Source organism: Penaeus japonicus, unplaced genomic scaffold (genome assembly GCF_977035675.1).
Source record: "Penaeus japonicus unplaced genomic scaffold, GWHDUDI00000001_assembly GWHDUDI00000003, whole genome shotgun sequence".
Taxonomy (NCBI): domain Eukaryota; kingdom Metazoa; phylum Arthropoda; class Malacostraca; order Decapoda; family Penaeidae; genus Penaeus; species Penaeus japonicus.
Window position 1 is genome coordinate 13,477,731 of NW_028234405.1, and position 10,000 is coordinate 13,487,730.

Consider the following 10,000-nt stretch of genomic DNA (forward strand, 5'->3'; position numbering starts at 1 on the left):
AAGCACCCAAACACATACACACATGAACACACACATACACAAACATTCACTAGTAACTGTAGGTTTTCAATCCACATTAATAAATATGTAAAGCTGCATTGGTACACAGCTAAAAACATGAAATAGAACATTAAACAAATGCACTTACTGTACACATATTTACACACAGACACCCACAAAAAGATAATCATTTCGGGACCAACCATAAAGCACAAAGTACATACGCTCTTAGAGGCTAGAGTCTGCAAAAAGCATAATTAGGTGTTCCCTAAGGCCTCTTAATTTTTTGATTTGCGGCTAACGAAATATTTTGATGGGTTAAAGATTTCTTCTTAAATGAAGAAAAATTAGGATCTTATGCATCAGATACTTTTTGTTTTAGGTTTGTATCTCTCCTATGATAAAATTTTCTCTCTTTGATTCTAAGCATTAAACATCCATACATTAGTAGAGGGGGGAGGGGGAGGTCATCTAAAAGTGTGTAGGAAAATTGAAAAATTTGAGGATATGTATCAGGTACTTTATGGAAAGCTCCTTATGAATTAATATGAAAAATGAAAGGCTTATTCATGTGTCAACAAATCAGATAACAGAACTGTCAAACATGATTTTTATAGAACCTGAAAGTTTAAAACTTAAATGTTATCAGTAATCTGTAAAACTTAATTTGCTGGTAAAGACATATCAGTAGTAGTGGTGGTGGTGGTGATGGTGTGGTGTGTGGTATGGTGTGGTGTGGTCTGGTATGATATATGGTATGATATGATATGATATATGATATGATATGATGATATATGATATGATATATGATATATGATATGATATGATATATGTGATATGATATAATGATATATGATATGATATGATATATATATATATATATGATATATATATATATATATGATATATATATGATATGGTATGATATATCATATGATATGATGATATATCATATGATATGATGATATATCATATGATATGATGATATATGATATGATATATGATATATGAGTTATGATATGATATGATATATGATATGATATATGTGATGTGTTATAATGACGCTAATGGAGATGAAAGACCTACAGGACGGCGCTCCAAACATCACCACGAAACGCCCCCGACGGTCTGTACATGACAGCGTTTTTTTTTTTTTTTTTTTTTTTTTTTAACGAATGCTGGAACATCAACAACAGGAAGCAGCCATCAAGCACACAAAAACGAGCCAGAAGAACAAACAAAATCTTTATTCTTTAAAATCGGCTCAAAACAAACACAAACATATAGACACACACGCACATATATGACAAAATACAATAACGCAATGAATAAATATATATATATATATACATTATCAGATTTAAAAAAAAAAAAAAAGCTCGACATTGTAAACCAAAACAAAACAAAACAAAAAACAACAATAGGAGTACTCACAATGTATCAGTCATGTTGAAATGTCGTACGGGGCGGGCGGCGGCGCGGATCTCGGCTCTCGGGAGGAGCAGGAAGAGTAGCAGAAGCGGTAGCAGTAGCACCAGCAGTCGGGGCTCCGGTGCCGGCGGCGCTCTAGCCTACGGATAGACAAACACCTCATTAAGGGTCGCGATCATACAAGCGCTCTCGTAGGGCAAGGTCGTGAGAGGGGGAGGGGGAGGGGAGGGGGGACGGAGAGTGGGAGGGGGAGGGGAAGGGGGGACGGAGAAGGAGGGGAGGAGTCAAGCAAGCACAGGAAATACGGGTATAATTCTTATATCTACGCCCCTCCCCCCCTCATATTCGTTCTCTCTTTTCCCAATCTCTCTATCTCTTTCTCTCGATCTATCACAAACACACACACACACACACACACACACACACACACACACACACACACACACACACACACACACACACACACACACACACACACACACACACACACACACACACATACACATACACACACACACACACACATCACTCTCTCTCTCTCTTTCTCTGGCATGAAGGCCACCCGCATAATCGTAAAAAGGAACTGGTAATTATTAGTGATGACATATGACACACGCATGAATGATGATGATCTGTTTTGACTAAATAGTTATTCTTTTAAAAAAATGCAATATTTGCCTAAGCCGTGAATGGCAAGAATAACAATAAATATAGCAGCAGCAGCAAATATAATAATGACAATAAAAGTAGAAGTAGAAGTAGAAGTAGTAGTAGTAGTAATAGTAGTAATAGTAGTAACAGTAGTAGTAGTAGTAGTAGTAGTAGTAGTAGTAGTAGTAGTAGTAGTAGTAGTAGTAGTAGTAGTAGTAGTAGAAGTAATAGTAGAAGTAATAGTAGAAGTAATAGTAGAAGTAATAGTAGAAGTAATAGTAGTAGTAATAGTAGTAGTAGTAGTAATAGTAATAGTAATAGTAATAGTAGTAGTAATAGTAGGAGTAAAAGTTGTAGTAATAGTAGTAATCGTAGTTGTAACAGTAGTAGTAATAGTAGTAGTAGAAGTAATCATAATAATCATAAAAATAATAAGAAGAAAACCCACCTGCATGAGGAGTAAGAGGAAGAGGAAGAAAAAAAAAGAGAACGTTAAAGCAGAAGGCAAAAGACGAAGATGCGGACGACGAAGGAAAAGAACATAAAAGAAGGAAGAAAAGGAGGTGGAGGCGGGTGGGGGGGGGAATAGTAAGAGTAAGAATAAGGGTAGGAGTAGGAAGACAACAACAGTATGCGAAATAGATGAAAGAGCAAAAGCAACTGAAACAGCCAGCTTCCACCCCCCCCCCTCCCCACACATCAACAAAAAAGAGAAGGCCTTCATAAAAAGCGAAGAAAGGGAGTCAACGATACAACAATGAAGACGTAAAAAATGGGGAGAACGTTATATATACACATTCGCCGGTGTAATGCTATCCCTGAGGAGAGAAAGATAGAGAAATGGGAAAGAATAAGAGAGAAAAGAGTGAGAAAGAGAGGACGAGAGAGAGAAATAAATAAAGAAAGAAAGACAGAAAGGGAGAAATAGAAAGGGAAAAAGAGAAATAGAAATGGAGAAAGAGAAATAGAAATGGAGAAAGAGAAATAGAAAAGGAGAAAGAGAAATAGAAATAGAAATGGAAAAAGAAATAGAAATAGAAATGGAGAAAGAGAGATAGAAAGAGAAATAGAAATAGAAAGGGAGAAAGAGAAATAGAAATAGAAATGGAGAAAGAGAAATAGAAATAGAAATAGAACGGGAGAAAGAGAAATAGACAAAGAACAATATATAGAGAAAGAGATATACAATAAAGAAAGGAAAATAAAACGAAAGAGCAGTAAAGAGAAATGCAAAAGAAAGAACAAATACAGAGAAAAGGAGAAGAAAGAGAAATGGAAAGAAAAAAAAATATTACGATAAAAAAAAGAGACCAAAGAGCCATGAAGGAGAGAAAACAAAAACAAATAAACAAAATAAAAAAAGGAAAGAAAAGCCTGGCCAGCGCAAGGAGCCTCGGTCGGCTCCCGGACGAGCACTAATAGAGCCACGAGATGAAGGCGGGAGCCACACGACTGCGCCTCCCTCGCTCTCTTTTCTTTCTTTTCGCCTCATGTCTCTCTCTTCTTGTTTTTTTTTCTATCTCTCCCCCTTTCAATCTCCTCCTTCCTCTACCTCCCTATCTCTCCCTCCCTCACAGTAACTTCCCGCCCTCACAATAACTTCCCTCCCTCACAGTAACTTCCCTTCCTCTTCCTCCTCCTTTTCTATCACTTCCGCCTCCCTTCTTTGTTTTGTGTGCGTGTGTGAGTGTGAGTGTGAGTGTGAGTGTGAGTGTGAGTGTGAGTGTGAGTGTGAGTGTGTGTGTGTGTGTGTGTGTGTGTGTGTGTGTGTGTGTGTGTGTGTGTGTGTGTGTGTGTGTGTGTGTGTGTGTGTGTGTGTGCGTGTGCGTGTGCGTGTGCGTGTGCGTGTGCGTGTGCGTGTGCGTGTGCGTGTGCGTGTGCGTTGTGCGTTGTGCGTTGTGCATGTGCGTGCGTGCGTGCGTGCGTGCGTGTGTGCGTGCCAGTGCATGTTTGCGAGTGTGTATCCGTGTGTGCGTGCCAGTCCATGTGCGATCGTGTTCCCATCGCAAAAGAAAATAAAAGAGGAGAGAGAAGAGAAAATGGAGAAGAGGCCCCGGTAAAAAGGGGTAAATCCAGACGCAATCCGGACTTATTCCGCCTAAACCGAACCTATGTTGTATTTTCATAATTCGGCACTCTGTAGTGACAGGCAGCGTCTCTTTCGCTCTCGCTCTCGCCCTTGCTCTTGCTTTCTCTCTCTTTCACTTATATACTTTCACTCTTCCTCTCCCTCTCCCTCTTATTTTCACTCTCCCTCTCCCTCTCCCTCTTATTTTCACTCTCTTTATATTCTCTCTCTATTCTCTCTTTCTCTTTCTCTTTCTATTCTCTTTCTCTCTCTCTCTCTCTCTCTCTCTCTCTCTCTCTCTCTCTCTCTCTCTCTCTCTCTCTCTCTCTCTCTCTCTCTCTCTCTTTCTCTCTCTCTCTCGATCAAATTACCGATTATTAACCGCTCTGCAATCTGCAACACGGCCGCGGGATAGCGCTTTGGGGTGTGCGGATAGACTATGCAAATCACTCCAGCCCCTTCCCCCTAAACAAGGAAATACACATACATATTCACGTACACTCACAAAGACACACACACACACACACACGAACACACTCAGTTTTCATACCTACGCAAACAGACGGACAGACAGACAGACAAACATTTATATAAATACATAAGTCACGTACATATTAATCTTTATGTCAATACCCATACTAATTGCAATAACATTTGTGATGATGAAAGTTATGAGTCATTATAGCAATAACATTTGTGATGATGAAAGTTATGAGTAATTATAGCAATAACATTTGTGATGACGAAAGTTACGAGTCATTATAAAAAGAACATACGACAATCACGAAACAAAACTGTACCAACGCACAGTCATTACTTCCTCAAAGCAACAACAACGTCTTTTGAGCATGTGTCATCAACCGCAGTTCAAACGTTTCAACACACTGCACAACACAAGCTTCACCTCGATGCACTGTTGGCACATACAAGGACATCCGATAATATACATTATTTGAAGACATTATTTTCGGTGCGCGCGCCTCGGCATCTCCTCTTCACTAAAGAAAATATATAACATCAGGTATGTACATAGCTGCCTTAACTACCCTCACTTCAAATTCCTAATGCCAGAGAGAAGCACACCATAAAAAATAAACATATAAATATACAGAAAAACATTAACACGCGACCACACGCACACATTCTGTAGATGAAAAATATGGAGATCCAAACAAACAAACAAACAAACACGTGCAAGTGTATGAAGGAAGGGAAGGATGGAAAGGAAGGGAAGGAAGTGGGAGGGGTAGTAGAAGGGAGGGAAGGGAAGGAAGTGGGAGGGAGGGAGGGAGGGAGGGAGGGAGGGAGGGAGGGAGGGAGGGAGGGAGGGAGGGAGGGAGGGGAGAGGGAGGGAGGGAGGGAGGGAGAGAAGGAAGGAAGGGAGAGAAGAAAGAAAATCAGGAAGGAGGGAAAGGAGGGAGAGAGGGAGAGGGAGGAAGGAAGGAGGAAGGGAGAGAAGGAAGGAGGAAGGGAGAGAAGGAAGGAGGGAGGGAAAAGGGAACGAGGGAGGGAGGGAGGAAAGGAAAAAAGGAAGGCGAGAGGGAAACAGAGAAGGGACGGAAGAAGTGGGGATCTGGAGCAGAAATGAAGAAGCCAGATTAGACAAGATTAATGATTCCTTTTCCAAAGATTTTTTTTTCTAACGGCTGACATTTTCTGTTTTTCCTAATTAATCAACAGAAAAAGAAAAAAAAAATAGTCCTCGCAAGATAACCACAATAAAAATAAACAAGTACATATACATATATGTATATATATATATATATATATATATATATATATATATATATATATATATATATATATATATATATATATAGGTGTGTATGTATGTACATATATGTGTATATATATGTATGTATGTATGTGTATATATAATATTATATATATATATATATATATATATATATATATAAGAAACGAACAGCCACCATTATGCAACCCAAAAATCAAAAGGAATAATTGAGCTCCAAAAAAAGGGAAATGGCCATTAAACATAAGTCGCCGAATAAATCGCAAAAATACAGTCGTAAATTCGCTTAATTTCGCGGGGCGGTGGCGGAGGCGAAGGAGAGGCTAATGTATATACCGCAACAGCTGGAGTTTAAAAGGATATGCCAGTTGCAATCGCCTGCGTGAGATACAATTTGAGGCGACAGGGCAGCAGCAGCAGGGGTGAGGACTTAACCCACACTCCCCGTGTCTTCCCATACTCCCCTCGTATGCTCCTCCCCTCAGGCATCCTTCAAGTCCCTCGCAACCATGTCTTAGAACACCTCCCCCCCCCCCTCCAATCCGCCCCCCAGGCACCTTATAAGCTCCTCGCAAGCAGGCCTCCTACCCCCCCCCCCCCTCCCATAAGCACCCGCCAGTCCTCACCCCCATGCCCATCCATACACCATCATACAAGCAAGTTGCAAGCACACATCCCCACACTCCCCACACCCACCGTGTAAGCTCCTCCCAAACCCTTTACATACGTACCTCCCTTACAAGCGGCCACACATATCCACAAACCCCTGCCCTCCTCGACCCCTCCTCCCCCGCTTCGAAATAAGGCGAGAAGTGATTTTGTTTCGGGAGGCCTTGATTGCGTGAGTAATTCCATATTTACAAAAGGGGAATGGAGACACACACGCACTCTATTGTTCTATCTATTTTCCTCTTTTTTTGAAGGATAAGCGGAAGTGCAGACATACTGGTAGAGCGGACAGACAGACAGACAGACAGACAGACTCAAAACCTGTCACTACCATATCTTCTTTCTCACTCCCATGGGCTCAGTCACTCACCCATTCACTCATTCATTCTCACTCTCTCACGCTCAGTCACTCACTCAATTCTCACTCTCACACCCCCATTCCCTCACTCATTCTCACTCCCACACGCTCAGTCGCTCACTCACCCTCACCCTCACTCCGCCACGTTCCCTCACCCAACACACCCAGTTACGTGGCAACAAAGAAAAATCGCACTGAAGACCAATTTCAGCGAACGACACAGCCGCGCGCAAGCAAAGTGTCACCCAAAGTGATGCAGATAAGCGTCACAATATCGGTCAATATTGTGTCACTTTGACGTAAAAATTGACACAATATTACTCGACGCGCATTCAAATATATCCTAAATAGAACATGGGGATGGATATTTGCAAACTTGTTTGTGTGTCTGTGTCTGTGTCTGTGTCTGTGTCTGTGTGTGTGTGTGTGTGTGTGTGTGTGTGTGTGTGTGTGTGTGTGTGTGTGTGTGTGTGTGTGTGTGTGTGTGTGTGTGTGTGTGTGTGTGTGTGAGTGAGTGAGTGAATAAGAGTGAGAGTTGTGTGAGTGAGTGAGAGTGTGAGTGGAGTTAAAGTGAGGTGTGTGAGGTGAGGGTGAGTGTGAGGGTGAGTGAGGGTGAGGGTGAGGTGAGTGGTGAGTGAGGTGAGTGAGTGAGGGTGAGTGAGTGAGTGGTGAGGGTGAGTGGTGAGTGGTGAGGTGTGAGTGATGAGTGAGAGTGAGAGTGAGAGTGAGAGTGAGAGTGAGAGTGAGAGTGAGAGTGAGAGCGAGAGCGAGAGCGAGACTTTTTTTTTTACTTTGACTGTGTGAGGGGGGGATTTGAGAGGTAGAAGGGGGAGGAATGAGGAGGTAAGAGGGAGAGAGAAAGTGCTGGAAGGTTGTTGGAGTTGTTTGTTGTTGTTTGTGTGTTCAGACACACATTTGTTTTCATAATGCTTTTTGTTTTGTAATACATAAATATATATAGATAACTTTTCCATTATTTCTAAAATCCTTTTTAACACCCCCCCTCCCCATTTAAAATATATATTTATTATTCAATATCCTTCCATTATCATAAAAAATAACAAAATCTGAAAAAATAAGAATGAGACACTTACAATAAAAAAATATATATTCAAAATATCAATATCAACGACTAATATCATCATAAAATGCTACTATCACTCATAAAATCAACAAAGTAACCACAACTTCATCCACCGCCAACCTCACCGACGACTGCCGCAGCCGTGCACTCACTCCATTTCATTCAACTATTTTTTAATATCTGCAAACAATGAATCACACCCAGATACATTTCCTCGTTTATATTTGCCACCGCACTTGTCAACCCTAATAAGCCAGACAGCCAGTGATGACACAGCATTAGCCTCAAACACGCACACGAAAATAACCGGGAAAACAAGCGGGAAAACACACCCACACTCAATCCACATCCACACCCACCCACAACCAACCAATCACGCGCGTGCACACACACACACACACACACACACACACACACACACACACACACACACACACACACACACACACACACACACATACACACACACACACACACCAAAGAAAGCATGATGAAATTAGCCACTAAAATTATATACGCAAATTTCAGTAAAGAAATATATATATGTATATATATATATATATATATATATATATATATATATATATATAATCTGATTAAAGCAAAGAAAATTACATAATCTTGCTAAAAAATAAACTGATAAAAGATAACGATAATCATATCGGAAAAACCAACAAGACAAGAAACAATTTTAAAACAAGCCAAATATCTAAGTGCAAAGTTATCAATAGAATATTCATCAACAAATAAGCTACTATCTTTTCTACAATATACCAAAGAAAAGAAACACGCAAGGTTTCCACTATGTCAACACCAGTGAAATCACCACCACCAACTGGGGAAACACAAACGTAAAAATAGCAAAAGGATAAATAAATAAATATATAAATCTTAAGAGTATAAATAAAAAAACACTTAAAACAGGATGGAGGAAAAGAACGTAATGTCAACACAAGGCATGAACTAAGACGACCTTTCTGCGGCCGCAGCCCCCCCCCCTCTCTCGGGCATAACCTCGTCCGGAACTTTACTCAAGAGTTCATCCCTTGACCTTATCGCATCGTACGACACCCTCACCCTTCCCCTCTCCTTTCTTCATTTCCTCTCCCCTCCCTATCTTTCCCCTTACCTATCTTCAGCTTACTTTCTTTAATTTTCCTTCCCCTCCCCTCACATCTCATCTCATTTTATCTCATCTCCTCTCTCTTATATCATTTCTCTTATCTCATCTCTCCTCTCCTTTCCTCCTCTCTCCCCTCCCGTCTTCACCTCTGACCTCATACGTCTCAACACGTAAGACTGCCGATCTACTTAAGAAAGAATAATGTAAATGTAAATGTAAATGTAAATGTAAATGTAAATGTAAATGTAAATGTAAATGTAAATGTAAATGTAAATGTAAATGTAAATGTAAATGTAAATTTAAATGTAAATGTAAATGTAAATGTAAATGTAAATGTAAATGTAAATGTAAATGTAAATGTAAATGTAAATGTAAATGTAAATGTAAATGTAAATGTAAATGTAAATGTAAATGTAAATGTAAATGTAAATGTAAATGTAAATGTAAATGTAAATGTAAATGTAAATGTAAATGTAAATGTAAATGTAAATGTAAATGTAAATGTAAATGTAAATGTAAATGTAAATGTAAATGTAAATGTAAATGTAAATGTAAATGTAAATGTAAATGTAAATGTAAATGTAAATGTAAATGTAAATGTAAATGTAAATGTAAATGTAAATGTAAATGTAAATGTAAATGTAAATGTAAATGTAAATGTAAATGTAAATGTAAATGTAAATGTAAATGTAAATGTAAATGTAAATGTAAATGTAAATGTAAATGTAAATGTAAATGTAAATGTAAATGTAAATGTAAATGTAAATGTAAATGTAAATGTAAATGTAAATGTAAATGTATGTGTATGTATATGTATATGTATATGTATATGTATATGTATATGTATATGTATATGTATATGT

At 39.2% G+C, this 10,000-nt stretch overlaps 1 long non-coding RNA gene across 2 annotated transcripts in view; it reads right to left on the bottom strand.

Moving 5' to 3' along the window:
• LOC147472117 (uncharacterized) overlaps nucleotides 1-10,000 on the bottom strand; it is a 30,524-nt gene that overhangs the window by 15,412 nt on the left and 5,112 nt on the right. For both annotated transcript variants that reach the window (XR_015192638.1, XR_015192639.1), the window contains exon 2: nucleotides 1,435-1,571. This is a non-coding gene — a long non-coding RNA (uncharacterized LOC147472117). The remainder of the gene's footprint in view (nucleotides 1-1,434; nucleotides 1,572-10,000) is intronic.